The 10000-nt window shown below is 36.6% G+C and overlaps 1 pseudogene; it reads left to right on the top strand.

The window, feature by feature from the left end:
* LOC122149263 overlaps positions 1-8475 on the top strand; it is a 16318-nt pseudogene extending 7843 nt beyond the window's left edge.
* Positions 8476-10000: the final 1525 nt, after the last annotated feature.

Raw genomic sequence — 10000 nt, 5'->3', positions numbered from 1 at the left:
TATTTTGAATTAGCTTTATTTTTGTAGTTTCCATTTTATTTTTATTTTAGATCAATTTTAGGAATTTTATTGTGTGGTTTTGACATATTTATTAGTTTTTGTAATGTTTATTTCCTTTTTTATTTTTTTGTAACTTTTTTACTATTCTCTTGCAACCTATTTTGTCGATTGGTTGCCAAGGCAACATTTCTAACTTTAGTTTAAAACTAAAACACTTCATATTTTCATATGCATGTTGGTCTGGGGCTACTACCTTCCTAAGGGTTTTCTTTTCTCAAAAAGATAAAGTTAAGTGCAAAATTGACTTGCATCCGATCAATTGAGCCTCATTTTAACTTGAATATGAAACCATTTTTTTGCTTTCGATGTGGACAGAAATGACTTGATTTTGGAAGAATCTCCATCCGGTTAAGCTGTTGGTGAGACATTTCTGCCGATCCACAAATCAGGCTTTTATGAATGTCCTGTGAATGGGCCATCGGCGACTGTAATCCCCCTTTAAGGGCTAAACGTTGTTTTCCGTGACAACCTCGTGCCTCATTCCAAGGTTGTTTGGGTTAGCCCAGAAGGAAAGGGCAGAATACAGGAAATGACATCATGCACTCGGAGGGAAAAAGCCTTGAGTCTTGGGTAGAGCCGTCCCGGGCGCCTCCGCCGAGCGGAAAAAAAACATTTCGAGAAAATGACACAAAGCAGCTACTTGAACGTCCAGAGCGACTTTGACGACATGTTTTGAACTGTGAACGCTTTGTTGTGCTTTTCGGTCCTCTTCCATCAAGCTTGAAATTTGACTTCAGCTCTCATCCCTTTCAAATCAAGGGTTGAAGAGAAACATAGAAGCAGAAAGTCAGTACAAACGCCCTCAGGATCCAGACACCTCAGACACAAACATTTTCTTAAACCGCAATCTAATCGCTTAACTAAACACAGAGACAGACGGCATGTTTTCTCACGCACACACGTGATCCGTTCATTCAGAAAGTCTCTCGGCGTCTCCGGTCCGACTGGCTGCTTGATTGCACAATGAACAATGAATGCATCACATTATAATTATTTACCGTCTAAACAAGAATAAAACAACAATACAGGCGTCTCCGCTCAACAGGCTCGACTGGTCATCTAAACTGGGGTCTGAAAGGGAGTGCTGGTGGGTGCATGGAAAAGTTTAGAAAAAAATAGTGTAAAAATATCAACGTAATTAAATAACAAATAAAAAATAACAAGATGAAAAAATATGATAAATAATAAATGAAAGGATTAAAATAAATAAATAACAATAGAATAAAATACATAGAAATATGGTTTGAATAAATAAATAGAATAAGATAAATAAATAAAAATGTAATTAAAATAAGAAAATAAAAATTGGATTTAAGTAAATGAATAAAACATATAATAAAATAAATAAAAGAATTGGTTAAAATTAATAAAAATTCGATTAAAATAAAGTTGGATTACAATAAATAAAAATTAGAATAAAATAAGTGAATACAAATTATATTAAAATAAATAGCTAAAAATAAAATACGATAAACAAAAATTAGGTTAAAATAATTATATAGATTAGAATAAAATAAGTAAATAATGTTTTTTTTTTAAAATCTGATTTTTTACAGTTAAGTACATATCAGAACAAATAAAAAAAAAATTGAATAAAATTTAAAACATGATTAAGATATATAAATTAATTTAAAAAATCAGCTTTAAATAAATAAATACGATAAAACTGTAACGTAGTATATACAGAGTAGGAAAAACAAAAATAATAATGTAGCTTAATGAAACTAAATATTTCCAAATATTATTTGATATATTTGGGGATCTGTGCCATCTAAAGTTGTGCACACACACACACACACACAACACACACACACACATCATAGAGATTGGTTCCCACAGCAATTCTTAACATCCTGAATTCAGAACAATGGCGCTAGTTCTTCTGATAATCACCGTATCAACACTCATAAAATCAGAGTTGTGACATCCAGATTTAGGCGAGGACCGCCGTGGCTTTTTATTGGTGGAGAGAGTTAAACTGCTGACCTTTGACCTCGTAATCAACATGATGTCATAAAACGGTTTCCTTTGGCCTGACACACCACAGCGAGCGTACAGTACACAACCTGTGCATCGTAAAATCTGTGCTGTCTGATTCCACGTATTAGTGCACAATGGAGGACGATGTGAAGTCTTTCCTCTGCGTTGCAGGTTTTCCTGACTCTGTGTGTGTGTGTGTGTGTGTGTGTGTGTGTGTTATGTAATGCTCTCAGTCTAATTGCCAGTTTCCTTTATTGACTTACAAACAAAGAAACTGCCAAACATTTCTGTCCATCAGCGTCAGTCCGTCTGTGTCTCGCGGTCGAGTGCGTGTGAGATTGTTGTTATGATAACGATGCCCGAGGAAAAAGATAATATTTATAGAGCCGTATCTGACATACACACATCAGAGAAGTTGCCTCGGGGTTTGTTTGTTTAGTTGGTATTTTGCATGACGAATCCAAAACGTCTGCCAGTTGTGTGCAATCATTTCATGGGCCTGAAACAAACTCTGCACAAAAACGTGAACGCTAACGCTTCTAGCTACGCAAGCTCTGGTTTGTAGTTCAGGTATTTACCAGAAGAGGCGCTGTGGTGTGAACTGTTTTAAAGCTACAAGATTAAATATTAGTAAATAAATGTTAGATATTAGTATTGTACTTTTGCAGTTGTTCTGTAAAATAAATGATGATGTTGTTAAATACCCAATTTTTTGAATTTTTCAGTAAAATGTTACAATAGTAGATTTTTTATTGTTTTTATTTTTATGTAATATTATTATTATTAATAATATTTTTTGTCTTAAATACTCAATTTTTTTATATTACTGTGAAATAGTGTACAATATTGTTTCTTATTTCGTTTAATATTTTTATTTAGTAATAATAATTGTAATGACAATAATCAATAATGATAATGTTTTTTCTTAAATATTTATTTTTTATTTTACTGTCAAATATTACCAAATTTTTGTTTAATAAGTTTATTTTGCAATAGTAATAATCGTGATAATTAGATTAATAAGTATTATTTTTATTTTATTGTCATATTGATATGGAGTCACAAAATTGTGCCCTACAAAGAAACGCAGCAAAAACTGAAACCAAATCAAAACCGCAATTTTTATCAGAAATATCACATTTTTTTTTTCCTCAAAAATTTTTTGCATCTATGTTTTTGCATACTTGTGTTTCTGGTACTTTGAAGAGTTAGCATAACCCGTGTTGTGTGCTGTCGTCATCATTGGTTTAGGCCCCTGACCTGCCTCTGACCCTGACCTCATGGCATGTCCTCCAGAAGGCGTGCCCGCTCGCTCAGTTCACGTCCGTGTGCCGTCAGTGGATAAGAGCGCCGGCAGGTCGTAAAAGAGACCGTCGCCTCCCGTGAACCTCAGCCAGATGAAAGACGATCAATAAAAACACTGACTTCCCTCGAGTGTGTGTGTGTGTGTGGAGACAGATAGAAATAATCATTAACTTCTCCAGACTGCTGAGTGACTCGCATTTGTGTGTGTGTGTGATTCCATTAGACACTTTCTGCTCTTTTTTTGTTTTGTTTGATGTACAAAGTGACTGTTTAAAAAATTGAGTCTCCTTCAACGGAAAAACTTTGCCCGATGTAAGCCGAAAACACCACTGTGTGTGTGTGTGTGTGAGAGAGAGAGAGAGAGAGAGAGAGAGTGAGAAGAGTCTTTTTGTCCCCTTTAGAAGAGAAAGAAAGAATGAAACTAGGAGGGAGAGAGAGGTTTAACGGGGCCCTATGAAATTGGTTTTATTTTTTTCACAAAATTGTTTTTTAATTATTATTTTTATTTTATATATATATATATATATATATATATATATATATATATATATGATATATATATATATATATATATATACATATATATACATATATATATATATATATATATATGCATATATATATATATATATACATATATATATATATATATATATATATACATGTATATATATATATATATATATATATATGTGTATATATATATATATATCTATACAAATTTTGTGTTTCTGTTTTGTTTTTTCTGGATTTCAAAAAAAAAAAATTTAGCAAATTCGTGTTTTGTTTTAATTTTTTCAGTTTTTTTTCCTTTCTAAAATTCTATTTTCTTTCTTTCTTTCTTTTCATTTTTTCTTTCTTTCTTTCTTTTAAAAAAGTTCCTGTTTTTCTGTTTTATACATTTTTCTGGATTTCATTGTATTTTTTCCCCAAATCCTGTTTTCTTTTTTTCTAAATTCTGTTTTGTCCTTTAAACTCTTCTAGATTTTTAGTCGTTAAACAGCATGTCTATTCAGTTTGAATTCATAAAAGTTAATTTGATCAACCTTTTACAATATAATAAAGTGAAAATATAACAATTCATTTAAAATAAAACATTGTTTTTTTCAAATAAAGTGCTGCACAATAGAACTTTACTGTATAAATTAAAATCTCTTGCTCATGATATTCTTGAAATATTAATATAATGTCATATAATATAATAAGAATTTCTTCAAGTTAAGCAGTCTGTTATTTTGGCAGTTTGTCTTGAAGACTTTGAGTTTCTGTTTCTGTGCAATAACTAACTCATAGGCTCTAGTTGAAGAGAGTTTACTCTAATAGAGTTCAGGATGTTGAGGCTGTAGAAGTCATGAGGGGTGGTGTGTGTGTGTGGTGTGTGTGTGTGTGTGTGTGCATGGGGACTTAAACCTGAATACACACCCAACTCACTGTTCACCTGTATTGAGGTCCCCATGGAGAAAACAAGCTTCTAAATTAATTCAGAGTGAGTTTTTTGGAGAATGTAAACATCCTGTAGTTTTTGTGTGAGGGGCAGGTTTAGGTGTAGGCTGATAGAAAATACAGTTTGTACAGCAAAAAACCATTACGCCTGTGTAGAGTCCCCACAAGGATAGTTAACCAGACATGTGTTTGTCTGTGTGTGTGTGTGTGTGTGTGTGTGTCATGTTGCACGCTCTATTTCAGGACCACTCTCTGCGTCGGCTGTCACCATGTCATTCGGGGTGACACTGTGGTCATCCAACTGACCGACACCTAGACGCCACCACACACACGGCAGGTAAATCCATAACCTATACACACAAATCCATTCAAACACACACACACACACACAAGGACCTGCGCAGTTCTGTCTCTGTATGAATAAACACATTGTGCTGTCTGAACACACACACACACACACACACACAAACTCAGAGGTCTGTTTGATGTATGATTTGTGTTCATATGTGTGTGTGTGTCACTCAGATTTGCTAGCTGTTCACGTAGTGTCGTCAGAGAGACTAGTTAACTATTAAGACTGAAATCGCATCAGTCTGGTATATAGCAACCACACACACACACACACACAGATACACACTAAACATTAAACAGCTAGTTGTGTGTGTCAGTATAATGACTGACTCTATATAATGAGCCGCCATCCATATAATAGTAAACATGAAGCAGACACACTGTTCTGTACTGTGCTTCAGTGATGGCAATATTGTGAAATAATGATATATATATCATGGACATTGGTATGGGTATTGCTGTGGTTAGATATGTGTAACGTTACGTAGTGTATGATGTGGTTACATAGTGTAATATGATGCTGATGCGAATGACAATTTGACATTCACAAAGTCTTTTTATGCTCACTAAGGCTGCATTTATTTGATTTAAAATACAGCAATAACAGTAATATGTGTGAAATATTATTTCTATTAAAATAACTATTTTTCATTTGAATGTCTTGTAAACTGTAATTTATTTCTGTGATCAAAGTTGAATTTTCAGCATCATTACTCCAGTCTTCAGTGTCACATGATCTTCAGAAATCATTCTGACACCATCACTGTACCATGGTACTACCGACAATATATTTAAGCTATTTTCATGGTGTTATTTTTTTCTTGGTACAAAAAGTACCATGGTTTCAGTAATACTGTTATTTTAGAAAAAATATACCATATGATACAGTTTAATTACTGTATTCAACATACAGTGCTACTTAAATGGCACTGTAAGCTCTTCAAAGGATATAATGGTATTACCATGGTTAACACATGCAAATAGATGTTTGTAAGGGTTTAATGATGGCTCTACCTACTCTACTCATCAAGTTAGTATGGGCTGGTGCGTAATTAAACTATACTGCTAAATTACGGCACTTATGTTCATCCGATCTGCGATTAAAGAGAGGACTGTCCTTATGTAGACAGACAAAGAGTTCAGATGACTAAAGAATTGCTCAACTTAAACGATGCACAAAGCATGAAAAATTTTATGGGTGTTTATTATATGGAGCAGGATAGGGGAACCAATGAGATTTCCTGTAGGTGGAGTAAAGTTGGATAAAAGTTCATACATTATCGTTATATAGTTTGGTGTGTCTTCTATATTGTTACATCAAAAGCTCAGAATGGCTGTCAAACGGCCGTTAGTTGGCGAGGGCGAGGACAATTGCAGATTTATGTAGTGTTGCGTTGACGTACACAGAAACATTGTTCGGGTTGGCGAACGGAACAGAACTATGACTAAGCAGTACTGCTAATGTAAAACATGCGCTGGAGGCCGGTGGCGCTGCTCTGTGGGGGGCGGCAGATTCCTCACATTCCGTCGCTGCCCTCTCGTGAACGCTGAAATTAAGGATGCAAGATATGTTTGGCAGAGCTCAGGATGGTTTTCCTGGACAGAAGGCATGTGCTGGTGTGAACTGTGTGGGTGTGTGTGTGTGTGTTTACCTTTTGGGGGGGGGGGTGCTAGTGTTCCCATCTAAACTAGTCAGTTTATCTCCTTAGCTCTCTCCTTCCTTCCTCGACATACTTTGTTCACTTATAGAAACTTTAGTAAAAGCCAGTTCTTTACTGGTACAAGTTAAGTCATAATCTAGTTTAGATGGTCAACGGTTTGGCCTACCCACTGGTGGGTCTTGGTTTCAGCGCGGTAGGACCATCTTGATCAGACTGGAAGAGCTGGTAGACCACCTCTTGGACCTAGCAAGTACCAATTCGACCACCTTGATCTGGTATCGTCTGTTTTTTCCCAGCAGAGATTCATGTGAAGTTTACGTGATAAAGTTAAAATTGTCGCATAATGGAATAACTTGGGCTTGATTTTCTCTATATACTTCCTCAATCAGACACTTTCGTTCACTTTTACTATTTTGGGAAACTCTAGAGTAAAGCCCAGTTTACTAATGGTTCCTACTGTCCAAGCTGGTCATAATCTAGTCTAGATTGTTAATCAGGTGGCCTCCCCACGGTTTTCTTGGTTTCACAACCTGTAGACCCTCTTTGATCCGATGGAGACTAGAGCTTGTAGACCACCTTGGACCAAGACAAAAACCCAATTTGACCATTGTGTGATACTGGTATCTTTCAAATCAGCTGGATTCAAGTGAATGTTGTACTTGAAAGAAGATTGGGCGAAAGTTTTTAACGCTGGATAAATAATTAATTGGTTCTTTTGTGGAAAGCTCTAGTGCAAGAGCCAATATCGGATGGTTCTTACTGGTTCCAAGTACAGTCATACTCCATGTGTAGATGGTTAATCAGTTGGGCCTATCCACTGGTGGTCATTGGGTTTCAACCTGGATAGAGACCATCTTGTATTAAGGCCAGGAAGAGCTTACGTTGACCATCTTGCATCAGCAAGTACCCAGGTCGGACGCAACTTTAATCTGGGATATTCTCCTAGTATTTTCACAGCAGGGATTAAGGGACGTTTCAATTGAACTTCAAATTGGCATAATTAATAACCATGTCATGATCTTGTCTCTCCTGGGGTCAGATTCCCTGGCTCTTCAGGGAGCGCGGGAGAACAGACTCACTGGTGTGTGGTGGCTTTACTGGGAGGAAAAGAAGACCGCGTTGGGCGCCTCTACTTACATCCGTCAAGGAGCAATCTCTGGACATCTTTTATGACCTACTTCCTCGGGGTGGCCTAGCGGGCTTTTGCAGTGGGTCCGAAGCTCCTCCTCTGTACAACAATTGAAGTCAAATGGTTGCAAAGGTTCTTTTGTTGTTTTCCTCGGGCCCAAGATACGGCCTACGGCATCCAGCTCAGCCGCGCGCAACCCGACGGCGTGTGGGTGTATAACCGGAAGTTGCTACCCCATATTCATCCAAGGTCAGGAGCCCACACTGGACAACCGCTGACTTCCCGCGTACCGCTGCTTGGTGCATAAAGTATTCCCTCCGGGCCTTTTCCATCAAGGCCTCCCCCGCCCGCACCCTCGAGAAGGCGGGGAGAAGCCTTACAGCGTCCCAATGACGCCACGAGTTCAAGCACAGCCAGCCGCGGACGGGCTTCACCGTGCAGATCAGTTTCGTAAGGTGCTGGGGGCAAGTGCTTACACCAGACAGTTCCATCAGCAGCTGCCCCTGCTGGCTGGAGGTCATTTTCAATAACCGATAACAGCGAGACCCGTCCCCCCTGTCCATTCCATTCATCGCCATGGGAGACAGGACTAGCCACCCTACCTTTTTATGGACGAAATGGTTGTTTTTCGTGAGCAGTTCTCCGGAGGCTGTTTTACCGAGAGAAATGGCAAAACGAAAAAAAACTCACTTTGACTTGTGTTCATAAATGTGACTGAGTAGTATTGAGGTTTTATTAAATTAAAATATTTTTTAAAAAATATTTTATGTTAAATATAAATATATTATTACCTGTTAATACGAAAGTTTTTATCTGCATTGTTTATTCTGTAATTGTGCAATGTGTGGATGAGAAAACGAGATTCACCTTTCTTTGCTTAATATAAATTCAAAACAAAGAAATCCAAAAAAAAACAAAAATCTGAATACAGACTTGGCGTACATCTCTGGAATTTTTGTGCTTGTTGCTGTGCTGAAATCTGCTGGTTTGTCGGTTTTATCATTCGAACGATCAATTATATAGTTCTGTATTCTGTCTTAAAATGTCTTTTCATTTGTGGGTGAAAAATACACCATTTTAGCAGAGTTTCTTTTATTTTTAAAATATTTATACTATTTTAAAATATTTCTGCTATCAATTGTGCAAAGTTTTAAAACCTTTTTTTACACTTCTCCAATGATCATGAACAACTGCAACTTTTTTTTTTATTCACCCACAAAAGTTCCCATGGTCATAGAAAATCTTTTTCCTTATATTTTTATTATGCTTTATATATATATATATATATAAAGAAAATAAACTATATATATATATATAAATATATATAGTTTTTTTTTCTTATACACAACTCTAAAATATTTGACTTATTTTTTATTATAGTATTCATAATAGTTATAATTAATCCAGCAGTTGTGATTGCAAAAGTTTTATAATATTTTTATATTTGTCCATTAATCATGATGCGACTGCATCTTTACTATTTATTTATTTATTTCTGCTAGCAGTGTGTCATAAGATTTATAAAATATATCGCAAACTTATCCAGTACTCATGACTCAACTGTAAAAAGTCATGGAAATTTGTTGGTCAAAAGTGGTTTATTTGGGCAGAAAATCTCACAACTAATGACCCATTGTTTTTTGAGTTTCAGATTCACATTTTGTTTTCCCCAGCTGTCACCTTTAATATTCCATGGGCTTCATACAATGTGAATGAGTTCTGTGAGAGAAAATTCCCTCAGTATAATGTGAATGCCCCGTGGTCGTTGTGTGCCAGGGAACAGCAGATGATGCTCACAGGGGAGGAGAAAGCGTCTGCAGCTACGTCTGGGCGACGTCACGCACCTCTCCTGCCGCTCCTGATATGGACGTCTGCTGGGGAGATTACACGGCCGTAAGCCTGCTCTGACCCGACCGACCGGCTGAGAGACCTACATTCCCGCACACGACCTTGGGAAACCACAGAACAGATGGAACGGCAGTGATTATTTCATAATGGAAGCGAAGTAAAACTTTCATTTTTTTCTCAGTCGCGTGTGTCTCTCGCTTTGTCCGGTTCGAAGAGCAATGCA

This window comes from Cyprinus carpio, chromosome A21, assembly GCF_018340385.1.
Source record: "Cyprinus carpio isolate SPL01 chromosome A21, ASM1834038v1, whole genome shotgun sequence".
Classification (NCBI taxonomy): Eukaryota; Metazoa; Chordata; class Actinopteri; order Cypriniformes; family Cyprinidae; genus Cyprinus; species Cyprinus carpio.
The sequence above is the reverse complement of the archived record's forward strand: the minus strand, read 5'-3'. Positions and strand labels throughout refer to the sequence as shown.